The sequence below is a fragment of the Thunnus maccoyii genome, chromosome 1 (genome assembly GCF_910596095.1).
Source record: "Thunnus maccoyii chromosome 1, fThuMac1.1, whole genome shotgun sequence".
Taxonomy (NCBI): Eukaryota; Metazoa; Chordata; class Actinopteri; order Scombriformes; family Scombridae; genus Thunnus; species Thunnus maccoyii.
This window is the reverse complement of record NC_056533.1, coordinates 39848627-39862655: the sequence shown is the minus strand read 5'-3', so window position 1 is coordinate 39862655 and position 14029 is coordinate 39848627. Positions and strand designations below refer to the sequence as shown.

Here is a 14029-nt window from a genome sequence, read left to right as displayed (position 1 = left end):
TTGTTTTTTCTTCTTTCCTCTCCCATTAATCATCTCACCACCCCTCAGATTTATCTGCTGACCCTTTGGAGGGGCCCGACCCCTAGGTTGGGAACCACTGGACTAAACTAGCTAACTGTATATAAAGTAGTGTAAACTAGCTCCACCTCCAGCAGCTACAACAGTAACATGCTGCTCTAACACTGATGCTTCACTATTAATAATCTAATGATGTCATATATAATAATATATCAGTCAGAGGGACCAAACCACTACTTTTACTGCAATACTTTAACTACATCAAGCTCATAATACTTATGTACTTTTACTGCAATACTTTAACTACATCAAGCTCATAATACTTATGTACTTTTACTGCAATACTTTAACTACATCAAGCTCATAATACTTATGTACTTTTACTGCAATACTTTAACTACATCAAGCTCATAATACTTATGTACTTTTACTGCAATACTTTAACTACATCAAGCTCATAATACTTATGTACTTTTACTGCAATACTTTAACTACATCAAGCTCATAATACTTATGTACTTTTACTGCAATACTTTAACTACATCAAGCTCATAATACTTATGTACTTTTACTGCAATACTTTAACTACATCAAGCTCATAATACTTATGTACTTTTACTGCAATACTTTAACTACATCAAGCTCATAATACTTATGTACTTTTACTGCAATACTTTAACTACATCAAGCTCATAATACTTATGTACTTTTACTGCAATACTTTAACTACATCAAGCTCATAATACTTATGTACTTTTACTGTAGGAGGATTTTTTAAGGAGTATTTTTACTTGTAATGAAGTATTTTTATTTGCTGTATTGGTACTTTTACTGCAGGATGTGAGTACTTCTTCCAGCTCTGCATGTATAATATATAATAAAGATGGAGGTTGGTGTCGTCCAGTGTTGGAGGGTAAAATGATGAAGTGTATGTGTGGTGTAATCAGCTGTTCTACTTCCTTCTTCTTCTTCTTCTTCACTGTAATCCACTTGTTTTTATTTGCCTTTTCGCCTTTTTGTGTACAGTGTTCAGTTACTCTTTAAGGAGTAATATGCTGATGTGTAGATGAAGCTGCTGAGTGTTAAAACTCAGAAACAGCTTCTTCACAGAACAAAAGAAATGAAACCAGGAGGTTAAAACAAGAGAAAACACATCACAGATTCTCAGATTCAGAGCCAGTTTTTTTTTTAATTTCTCTGTGTAACCGAGCAGAATCAAATCCTCTCTGATGCCACAATTATTTGCAATTTATGCTGCGAGGCCTCGCTGGCAGCCTGAGACAAAGAGCAGGAATATATCTCCCTGTTTATACTCTCGCTGCCTTTGAGTCGGTTGGCATTTATTGGCTCCGAGTGAAACTATGAGGAACGTTAGCGCAGCTCGGAGGGAAACTTTTTGTTTTGTGTCTCTGAGAAGCATATTTTGGAGCGTGTTTTACGAGCCCGTCAGGAGGAGATTGATTGTAAAAGCGCCGTCAGCTACGGCACACGAGATTTATTTTTAATGCCAAGGATTCGTTCCTCTCGTCCCGGCGCGTTTTGAGACGACTCAGCAGATTTCTGAGGGCCGCCACTTTGATCGTCACACCTTCCTCTCGGCCTGACAGCTCCGGTTTGGAGCCGCTGTTTGTTTTCTTCTCTGCTGATTTATGATGCTTCATTACAGCTTTGATTTCTCTCCCAGATAATTGGAGGTGAATCTCTTGACAGTTTGAAGGTTTGCGGTGTTTGATTCTCTGGACGGTCGGCGCTCGTTAATAGAAGGCGTCCAAAACCTGCAAGGCATTGTGGGAGAGAGCGGGAAGCAGCGCCCTATTCAGATGCTCAGTAAACCTGTTGACTGCAGTAAGAAGTCATAGTTCAGGTCAACAGTTTAAACTCTGCACACCTGCACAGGTGTTTTCACTCATGATGTCACATCCTGCTCTCCAGAGGATGAACTCTCTGCTCCGAGAACATGAAACCTAAACAGAGCAGCGTGTTGCATCGAGAGGAATTTTGTGGGTAAAGTGAATCTTTAAACATTACAATCGTCCCAATAAGAGTGACGACCCCGAGAACACTTAAATCCTCTTCCTGTTTACGGCTGCTCCACAGTCCCGTTAAATATTCAGAGTGTTTGTGGGGTTTTTACCGCCCGGAGAGGCGAATGAATGATATGAAACTCTTCTGTCATGCTTCGTGCATGTAAACAGTCGCAGCTCAACATCTGCAGCTCCTCCCAATAAAACAGCACATTCCACATTTATGGCAGAACAAAGACAAACATGTAGACGCTCATCCGCCAGCGCAGCCATGCAGGAATCCGTTTCTTCTTCTTCACTGCTGCTGCTGCTGCTGGAGTCATACTGATGACATCACACCTGAACCGCCACAATAAAGCTTCCTGGATAATGAAACCATCATATATGTTTACATGATTTGAACATTTGTTTCAGAGAGATCATGTTTTGTCTGCTGTTTTTCAACTAAAAAAAAAATACTACAATTCCCATGAGCCTCAGCTGCTGTAGCTGTGGAGAAGAAGGCCGTTTGTAGTTTAGTCCGTATTAACAGTCGGTGATGCTGCTGCTGGCGACTGCAGTAAAGCAGAAACAGAAGAAGAAGAAGACGTGATGAGCAGTCAGAGCTGAAACCATGGAGACGTGACATCACAGCTTCCTCTGTCAGTCATACAAACACGTACTGAACGTCTGCCGCCGTGTTTGCGTCCCTGAAGCTTCAGTCACATGTTTCCTGTATGACATCATCAACTTTTCCACCTCATCCCAGCAGAGGAAGTGTTTTATAATTTGAATCATGTTGGATAGAAACACAGCTGGGACGTAAACGAGTTGCTGAACGTGACCCTGAAATTAAAACTGAAACGATTTAATTACATGCGACATGAATTCTAAGCTGTGATTGGGTGTTTCTTGCTGAAATGCACCCTGGGAGTCGTAGTCTCTCCACAGTCTTGTAGCTTTTGAAGCAGATATTTTCTAACAGAGTTGTTCATCTTGTGTCCTGATGACTCAGCCAGGAGATGTTTGGACAGAAAACAGATAAATAACTCTCTGAATGAAATGAAATAAGAGTCGGTGATAAAAAACAAACTGGACTCCAGGAGTCAGAGAGTTACAGAGATTCACGACTAAAACTGTGTGAACGCACAAAACAGAAACATGCGGACAGATTGTTTTCATCAGATTTATAAAACTCTGCGTGCACATGGTTCTGTTTTATAAATTGCATCGCATGTGCACAAGCATTATTTCCACTCCCACTGTTATAGACATAAATGGACGGAGACACGCTCAGCTGTTTGCAGATCAATACGCTGCCTGTCAGTGAGAAGAGCGGCTGGCAACAGTCATCATCAATACACAGCAGGGAGCTGATCAATGATTCATAGAGCTCGTATTAAGAGCTTCAAGGTCATTAGCAGAGAAACGATTCAATCAATGAATCATTGAACTATCAGAAATAATATTGATAGCTGCACCTTTTGCAGATCATCTTTACTTCATGACTGTAACCATGGCGACAAAGATCCATTAACTTTAACGAGGTACTTATTTGAAGCCTAAACTAAACTAAAGCTTTGTCTTTAAGGTAGTTTATGGTTAGCAGGACGTGTTGATGTCTGAACGTGTTGAGATGTTCTGCAGTTTATTTGTAGGAAATAGTGAACAATACGCATCATTAACACGCGTGACCTCCGGTGTCTCCAGGATGACGCCTTCATGCAGATCTTTTTCATTTTTCTTAATTTTCCCTCTTTACACATTTCTTTTATTTCTGTTATTCATCAGATTTTTTCCACAGATTTGGCTTCATGGCAGCAGACTAGAGTAAACAGCCTGTAGTCGCTCCGTTCAGAACGTGTTTGGTTCTCCTCCAACACAAACTGTGGGAGCTGAGCGGGTGAATAAACGCCGAGTATTTGAGTTCAGCTCGTACCTGAATCTGATAAGTGTGACTGTGCGAGTGTTTCTGCAGACTGATATTCAGCGTTAATCATTCACAGCGTTATGAGCAGCGCCTGCTCAGCTCGCTGCACGGCTCATTTCTGCTGCTGCAACGCCTCTGGCAGCCGGCCGGGAGGGAAAACATCCAGAGAACTGCTGTGATAGGAGGAGGAGGAGGAGGAGGAGGGGGGGGGGGGGGGGGGGGTAGGAGAGGAAGAGAGACGGGGGTTGAGTTCTAAAGAATACTTTATTTACATTTAGTTACACTACACTTATTTCATCACAGCAAAAACATTGTTATTCTACGCTACTAAAGCTGAATCTTTCTCCTCACAGTCGTACTTTCATTCAAAGCTTAAAAAACAAACGAACATCATGTTTGACAGAAAGAAGAATGAAAGAAAGGAAGAAAGAAGAATGAAAGAATAAATAAACAGTCTTTTAATAAAAAACAAGACCTTTAAAAATAAATAAAGAAGAAAAATCTTTATTTAATCGTCCCAAAAATGCAACAGATCAGCCGTCGTGACTCCATTTCATGTGCTGAAAATTAGACAATAAAACATGAAAACAAAATGGATTCAAATATGAATCAGCAGTTAAGAACGAGCGCTGTGTCATCATCATCATCATCATCATCATCATCCTCGTCATCCCCTCAGAGCGTCTGCAGACAAACGTCTCCGTACATCCAGTAATAACAGGATTCACTCAGCTGTTGCATCTCCTCAAACGTCTCCTCGCTGCTTTTACATTTAGTCTTTTATCCCGTCAGAGGTCAGAGGTCAGAGGTCAGAGACTCAGTGAGGAAGAACGCCAGAACGTTCTTCACAAGACACATCATAAACACAGAGAAAGCAGCGCAACACTGCACAAAGTGCTGAGAGTGCTAAAGAGCTTTGGGTTGTTTTAAAGGCGGGAAAGCAGTCGTCTTCCTCTTCCTGCCGCCGCAGGAGGAAACCACCGTCCCAGAAACATCGTCCCACAGTTCCCAGCTGGTCTGTCATCAGCATCTACCTTCAGTCGAGTTTAAAGCTTCAGATCACACCGTGTTTCTGTCTGACAAGATGTTTCTGTGTCAGATTAGACGATTATAGAGTCTACCTGACCAATCACAGCTCGCCGTCTTTCATGATCTGCATGATGTCATCAGAGGGAAGTTTCCAGGAACAAGAATGTAAACAAACAATGGCGTCTGAAGCTGGCTGTTCCACCTGGCAGCATCACTCCTGTTGTGCCGGCATGCTGAGGGCTATTTATTTTCATAATTCATGCTGGGTTTTTATGGTTGGCTCAAATTGAAAGTTCACCTTTAATTAATTGATTGATTGATTGATTGATTGATTGGTTGATTGGTTGATTGGTTGATTGCGCCTCACACAGCGAACAGCTGTGACATCACACACAGGTACCACCTGGTTCCTCTGTCCTCCGTGTTCACTCTCGTCTCTCTCTGCGTCTCTAAAACACTTCTCCACAGAAATGAGGAAGCTGACTTAGACCTCAGCAGTGCAGCGTCTTCAGGGCATCCCAGCATGCAGCGGGGCTGACAGGTCACTGCGGTAGATCAGTCATGAGTAAGCAGTTTGTCTGTCAAACCAAACACAGAGTTCCCACGAAGAGACGCAGGAAGAGAGAGAGAAAGAAAAGCTGTTTTATTTAGTTTGAGGGAAGTCTGAAAACTCAGAGAGTCTGTTTCTGCCAGAAACTCGTTTTCTTTTCTGTTTGTGGTTTAAAGGATTTGATCGGAGCACAGAGGTCACTGTGTGTTTTCTGCAGCTCAACTGTTGTGTTTACTGGGCTCAGTGTCAGTCTGAGGACTCACTGCATGTCTCAAGTGGAAATATAGTTTGTCAGTTGCTAAAGCTGTTTTAATAAAGATATATCTATGTATGTCTACAGATGATTTGGTCCAGAGCCTTGGTTTGTGTTTACAGCAAAACCACTTCTGCATTTTTTGCATTTTTGTAGCCATAAAACAACAGCAAAACAAAAGGCCTTTCAGAGTAACCATCTTCCATATTTCAAGGAGTTTCCACTGAAACAGGATGTTGAGCAGTGTGACATCACACGCACATCACACAGACTCTCAGAGTTACAGAGGTGGAAATTAAGATCAGATCAAGCGGGAAGCAGAAGTACTTTAAACCTGCGTTCTCTCTGACGGCCATCAGGGGGCGACTCCGCTGGCTCCAGGAAGAGGAACGCTAACAGAATGCCTGCAGCTCGCTAACATTAGATTTCAGAGGAAAAGCTAGTTTATAGCATGTGCTGAAACGTGTTTCATTAAGATGCAATACATGAATGCAAGGCTGTCATCTGACATTTACTGTCACATGACTAGCAGCGTGTTCAGGTATATGTGTCATGTGACTAGCTGCGTGTTGAGGTATATGTGTCATGTGACCGGCAGCGTGTTCAGGTATATGTGTCATGTGACTAGCAGCGTGTTCAGGTATATGTGTCATGTGACTAGTCGCGTGTTCAGGTATATGTGTCATGTGACTAGCAGCGTGTTCAGGTATATGTGTCATGTGACTAGCAGCGTGTTCAGGTATATGTGTCATGTGACTAGCAGCGTGTTCAGGTATATGTGTCATGTGACTAGTCGCGTGTTCAGGTATATGTGTCATGTGACTAGCAGCGTGTTCAGGTATATGTGTCATGTGACTAGCAGCGTGTTCAGGTATATGTGTCATGTGACTAGCAGCGTGTTCAGGTATATGTGTCATGTGACTAGCAGCGTGTTTAGGTATATGTGTCATGTGACCGGCAGCGTGTTCAGGTATATGTGTCATGTGACTAGCAGCGTGTTCAGGTATATGTGTCATGTGACTGGCAGCGTGTTCAGGTATATGTGTCATGTGACTAGCAGCGTGTTCAGGTATATGTGTCATGTGACTGGCAGCGTGTTCAGGTATATGTGTCATGTGACTAGCAGCGTGTTCAGGTATATGTGTCATGTGACTAGCAGCGTGTTCAGGTATATGTGTCATGTGACCAGCAGCGTGTTCAGGTATATGTGTCATGTGACTAGCAGCGTGTTCAGGTATATGTGTCATGTGACTAGTCGCGTGTTCAGGTATATGTGTCATGTGACTAGCAGCGTGTTCAGGTATATGTGTCATGTGACCAGCAGCGTGTTCAGGTATATGTGTCATGTGACCGGCAGCCTGTTCAGGTATATGTGTCATGTGACCGGCAGCGTGTACAGGTATATGTGTCATGTGACTAGCAGCGTGTTCAGGTATATGTGTCATGTGACCAGCAGCGTGTTCAGGTATATGTGTCATGTGACTAGTCGCGTGTTCAGGTATATGTGTCATGTGACTAGCAGCGTGTTCAGGTATATGTGTCATGTGACCGGCAGCCTGTTCAGGTATATGTGTCATGTGACCGGCAGCGTGTTCAGGTATATGTGTCATGTGACCAGCAGCCTGTTCAGGTATATGTGTCATGTGACCGGCAGCGTGTCCAGGTATATGTGTCATGTGACCAGCAGCCTGTTCAGGTATATGTGTCATGTGACCGGCAGCGTGTCCAGGTATATGTGTCATGTGACCGGCAGCGTGTTCAGGTATATGTGTCATGTGACCGGCAGCGTGTGTCATGTGACCGGCAGCGTGTTCAGGTATATGTGTCATGTGACCGGCAGCGTGTGTCATGTGACTAGCAGCGTGTTCAGGTATATGTGTCATGTGACCAGCAGCGTGCTCAGGTATATGTGTCATGTGACTAGCAGCGTGTTCAGGTATATGTGTCATGTGACCAGCAGCGTGCTCAGGTATATGTGTCATGTGACCAGCAGCGTGTTCAGGTATATGTGTCATGTGACCAGCAGCGTGCTCAGGTATATGTGTCATGTGACCGGCAGCGTGTTCAGGTATATGTGTCATGTGACCAGCAGCGTGCTCAGGTATATGTGTCATGTGACCGGCAGCGTGTTCAGGTATATGTGTCATGTGACTAGCAGCGTGTTCAGGTATATGTGTCATGTGACTAGCCGCGTGTTCAGTTATGGTCTGGAGGTGGACTTGTTGCCGTGTGACGGGTAGTTGGTGGTTTCAGTGGGCAGACTGGTCCACTACATGTTATCCTGGTGCAGAGCTGGAGGTGGAACACTGACCCTCCAGGCTGTGAGGCCAATATAACATAGTGGTCTAACTGTGTAATTACAACTTCCTGTTCGTCATGTCATGCACACTGGCCCAAAGAAGCATTCCCCCCCCCCCCCCCACACACACACAATCATTGGAAAGGAGCAGCTGTGATTAATGTTTTATTTGATCCGTTCGTTCCAACACTTTGAAAGTCTAACAGAGTTCCAGCAGGAAGGGCTCGACTGAGCAGCTCTATGGAAGCGTGATAAAACATCTGGTTCTTTGATAAAAAGTCGAAGCTACAAGCCTGTGAACATAAAAACTGAAGGAGAGAAGTCAACTACGACTCCCATGGTGCATTTCAGGAAAACACATCCGATCAACGTTCACACTCTGTTGTGTTCTTCTAGAAGTAAAGATCAGTCGTCTGATTCTGGAGAGTTTGAAGAGACAGAGTGTGAATAACTGAAGCGACGTCTCCGTCCTCCGCAGGTCGGACCGGCGTGTTGTTCTTCTTCTGTGGTTTCAGACTGAGTGAAGGCTGAACTCGGCTCTCATGTCAGCTGCTCTTCACACATAATAACACGTAACGAGAGCGAGCTGCGGAAGGAAAACCACGTAACCGTACTCCTGCTTTTCTTCTGCTGATTCCTCCCAACGTGAAGCTCTCGTGGCGTTCGACGTGTTGAGTCTTTAAACACGTCGAGTTTCATCTTATCTGCAGCCTTCTAGAGATACTTCCTGTTGATCCCAGAGTGGTTTAGATTCAGGACTTTCTGGACAATAGTGTCACTATATGTTTGACCTGATGAAGACGTGTCTCCCCAGCTGCCATTTATGATATTTTTTCTTCATTCTAACAATACAAAACTATTAAACAACACATTGAAAAGCATTATTTCAGACTACAGAGAGGATGATGATGGTGTGATTGACTCATTGATGAAGATTGTTCGGCAGTGAGCTGTCTGTCTGCTGGTTGTTTGGGGTCAATGAGAGGAGGAATCGTCTGGTTTCGGCTCCCTGATAATGAGCTGTGGGAGGCTGCAGGGAGGAGGAGGAGGAGGAGGAGGCCCAGCTCCTCCTCCTCCTCCTCCTCCTCCCCCCAGCTGACTCAGCAGGTCTCCTCCTGAATCAAATAAAACACAACAAATTAAATAATCAAACATTAATGTGCAGCTCAGTAAAATCATGACATTATGTGTAAAAGACCTGATCAGAGAAAACATTTGAAATGTGTTTCTGTGGTCTTTCAGTCATTCTGGCAGACGGATTTACAGTTTCCAGTTTTCGATGCCAAACTGACAAATGAACAGAAACAACAGTCTTAAGTGGATGGTTTGAGCTCTGAAGTCTCCTGCTGGACGCGTCGTCTGAGCTGCAGGACGTTTGTGAAACTCTTGGCGCTTTTCAAAGCTTGCAAGTGCACAGTGGTTAACCGAACAAGCCCGGACATTCAGACGTTCTGGATGTGAGGTTTTTCTCCAGAAGTGGTAATCTGGACTTGGCAGTCTGTCTGACTTTGTGTTGTATTTTTATGTTGTTGTTTTGCTTCTGTTTTTTTTGTACTGACGTTAATAGTTAAAGCAGCAGCAGTAAACACAGTGAGACAGGAGCGGCAGCAGCTGTGGTAGAAGTCTGGTTGTAATAGTGGAATAAAAAAAATATGATTTGGAAGTGAGTAAGTATTTACTGAGGTTAGCGGCAGAGAAACAGTTTGGCGACTGGACTCACTGACATGAATCTTCATCAAGCGTATGAACATATAGCTGAGCCAGCAGCTTGAAATATTAGCAACATGCTAACTATTATTATTATTATTATTATTATTATTATTCACTGTGATGTTCGACATGTTTGTTTGAATCTCTGGAAGCATCTTTTCCACTAAACAAAACTTTAAAGGGGACATATCATGATATTCTGTTATTAATATTCAGTTCTGATATCGGATGTTAAACACGGTCAAAGCTTGAGGCGAACGTATGTAGAAATGCTGCCTGCAAGTCAAAACTCAGGGCGTCAACCTGCTCTGAACGCTTCGTTCGCAATGTCGGCTTACTGCACATGCTCATAAACAGTCTGTTCTGTAGCCTGGGTTGCTAAGATGGTTGCTAAGGTGGTTGCTAAGGTGGTTGCTAGGTGGTTGCTAAGGTGTTTCCATGTGTTGTTCATGTTTTCCACTTGAGAAGTTGACATTTGGAGTAAAGAAGGAGAAGAAGAAGTGAAATCCTGCTACTATAGTTTGTTTACGTAGCCTCCGGAGCCGGAGGAAGCTTCCTGAAGCTGACCAATCAGAACAGAGTGGGCTCATCAGGAGGCGGGGCCTTAAAGAGACAGGAGCTAAAACGGCCTGTTTCAGACAGAGGCTGAACTGAGGGGCTGCATAAAGGACCAGTAGAAGATCAATAAGGGGTTTTTTATTCTAGTAGAGCCCCAGAATATAAATATAGAGGCTGGAAATGTGCAGAATATGTCTTTTAAATGCTATTTTCTGAACATGTTCTATGAGTATTTCTGTTAATGCAGCAGAGTTAATGGACATTATTCTTCTTTTTATGAAATGCTAGGTACAAACAGCTAGCAATATGATCATATATTCATTACCGTCTGATCATTTCTACACTGACTGAACTGCTGTTGTGTGTTTGGGATGAATAACCGTGTGACCATGATGGATGCTGCACGCCTCTTTTAAAACACTTGTATTGCTACGTATTAGCAGTTGTTAGCATGAATTTCAGTTCAATGTTATTGTTCCAGAAACATCTGTGGAAACTCTTTTTGTAAAGAATGCATGTGAACTTTTTGTCTATGATTTAAGAATTCGAGGGTCGAGTAACTGACACATAAATCATATATTAGATGAAGTATTCCTTCAAGAGACTGGATGTTGTTAGTAATCCCTCCTGTTTTAATCTGCCCGCTGAGAGCCAAATCTAACACTGGATCCCAGATCAGATGTGGAGATGTGGAGGAATTCTGTCGTTTTAATATCCATCTTTTCTAAGCGCTCTGTGCCAATTTGGAAACGCACAACAGCCTGCTGGCACTCGGCCGACAGCTTGAGTCAATCTGTTAAAGTCAACAGAGAAAACTAGATGGTGCTTACAATAAACACTGATAAGATAAACCCCCCCGAGGAAAATTCCTCTGTTTCATTTCTGAGGCGTGTACAGTTGAAAACAGCACAGACTCACATTCCTCTGCTGCTCTACAGACTCCATTAACTCCGTGTTAACCTTGAACATGGCTGCCACCTTCGCTGCAGGCTGACCTCTGACCTCTGTGAAGGAGGAAGAACCATCCACCTGCGAGACAGAGAGAGAGACGTTTTCCATGTTTTCCAGGTGTCAGTAGATCCACGTTTTTATGTTTCTATGTGAACTTTATATCAAAAAAAATATGGAAACTGTTCTGTCTGTAAGACTCACGTCACTGTAGCGTCTCTACGGGGACGCCTGAGGGTCCGACATCGTCTCCATGGGGACGCCTGAGGGTCCGACATCGTCTCTACGGACACCTGAGGGTCCGACATCGTCTCTACGGGGACGCCTGAGGGTCCGACATCGTCTCCATGGGGACGCCTGAGGGTCCGACATCGTCTCTACGGGGACACCTGAGGGTCCGACATCGTCTCTACGGACGCCTGAGGGTCCGACAGCGTCTCTACGGACGCCTGAGGGTCCGACATCGTCTCTACGGACGCCTGAGGGTCCGACATCGTCTCCATGGGGACGCCTGAGGGTCCGACATCGTCTCTACGGGGACACCTGAGGGTCCGTTGTCGTCTCTACGGGGACACTTGAGGGTCCGACATCGTCTCTACGGGGACACTTGAGGGTCCGATATCACGTCTACGGGGACACCTGAGGGTCCGTTGTCGTGTCTACGGGGACGCCTGAGGGTCCGACATCGTCTCCATGGGGACGCCTGAGGGTCCGACATCGTCTCTACGGACACCTGAGGGTCCAACATCGTCTCTACGGGGACACTTGAGGGTCCGACATCGTCTCTACGGGGACACTTGAGGGTCCGATATCACGTCTACGGGGACACTTGAGGGTCCGATATCACGTCTACGGGGACACCTGAGGGTCCGTTACCGTCTCTACGGGGACACTTGAGGGTCCGATATCACGTCTACGGGGACACCTGAGGGTCCGATATCACGTCTACGGGGACACCTGAGGGTCCGTTGTCGTGTCTACGGGGACGCCTGAGGGTCCGTTGTCGTGTCTACGGGGACACTTGAGGGTCCGATATCACGTCTACGGGGACACCTGAGGGTCCGTTACCGTCTCTACGGGGACACTTGAGGGTCCGATATCACGTCTACGGGGACACTTGAGGGTCCGATATCACGTCTACGGGGACACCTGAGGGTCCGTTACCGTCTCTACGGGGACACTTGAGGGTCCGATATCACGTCTACGGGGACACCTGAGGGTCCGATATCACGTCTACGGGGACACCTGAGGGTCCGATATCACGTCTACGGGGACGCCTGAGGGTCCGTTACCGTCTCTACGGGGACACTTGAGGGTCCGTTGTCGTGTCTACGGGGACACTTGAGGGTCCGACGTCGTCTCTGTTCTCTGGTGGAGGTTGTGGACATCTTGGAGCTCTTTCTGTCTCTATGTGGACTCTTCATCGTTGGACGCTTTGGTGTGGTTATTGTTCTACGTGGACGTTCAGCCTCTGACCTTCACTGTTGGACAGAAACGTCTGCGTCTAATGTGTTTTATTTCATAATTTAATATGAGAATAAAACCTCCGTCTCATTTTCAATGAAAGTTAACAAACATTTAAACAAAAAACAAATAAATAAATACATAATAATAATGATCAACACAGTGACGTCATCACAGACACCCACCGCTGTCATCTGTACGAAGAATCAACGAGAAATAAAATAAATGAACAGAATAAATAACATTATATCAAACTACTGAGTCGACTTATAAACTACAATATAAACAACCAGTAGATGAAATGTAATGAGCGAGTTCAGCAGATTCTTCCAGTCTCATGATGTCTTTAGATTGTGGACACAATGAGAAGTTGCTGAGTGAATATGATGATCTGAATGCAACTAAAAGCTGCTTTAAGTATAAATACATTTGAAAACGTCTCCTGGAGTGAAGCAGTCGCACATCAAACAACGAAGCTTTAAGGATAAATGTTGGTTCGTAATTCAAGATATTATTTTTCCTGCAAACTGCTTCAACAAAATAAGAGACGTTGCCTTTATATATATATATATATATATATAAATATAACGACCTGCACGGCACCGCGAGGTAAACATCCTGCATTACAAGCAATAAACATGTTCTGTAACAGTGTTTGAATATCAGCTGTTCAGGTTTGTTTTTAGGAGCTGAACTCATGTTGGATCTGTAAAGATTCTCCAGCTGTCAGATAAACTCGGTGCAGGAAGAAAGTTTTCAGCAGAGATTCAGGTTCTTTCCAACAAAGACAGAAACACTCGCAGATAAATGGAAACAGAGAACATGAATCTGTGTTTGTCCATGCATGTATGCATGTATGCATGCGTGTGCGTGTGTGTGTGTGTGTCCACATGCGTGCAGGGGTGAGGTGGCCAGAGTTCACATGTTGAGTTTACACAGGGAGGGGGCCACACACTCCTCCCCCCTCTAAGTCAATGGTTAAAGTCCTGAGATCAGAGCAGAGTCATTCAGCAGAGGAGCGTCCTCGCCGTGTTTGCTCGCGCCGATACCCGGGGCAGATAGGGGCCCACGAGGTCAAGGGGGGGGGGGGGGGCGGGGGTGGGGGAGGGGGGGTGGGGCAGGAGAGCAGAGTCCAGCCGTTCTGTCCCCGCGGTCTGGGCGGGGCCTACAATGACCTGTTTGGCAGGTGAAAGCGGTTCGTTGTTAGCCGGTTAGCGCTGGCTGAGCTCATCCACCTGCAGAGTTACACCCAGTCCTCCCTGCCAGA

General features: G+C 44.8%; 1 long non-coding RNA gene across 1 annotated transcript; it reads right to left on the bottom strand.

The window, feature by feature from the left end:
- Positions 1-9153: 9153 nt before the first annotated feature.
- On the bottom strand, positions 9154-12279 carry LOC121903878. The gene is made up of 3 exons (XR_006098126.1): positions 11503-12279; positions 11269-11379; positions 9154-9197 (listed from the first exon to the last, which is right to left on the bottom strand). It is a non-coding gene; the product is annotated as an uncharacterized LOC121903878 (long non-coding RNA).
- Between the last annotated feature and the right edge of the window lie 1750 nt (positions 12280-14029).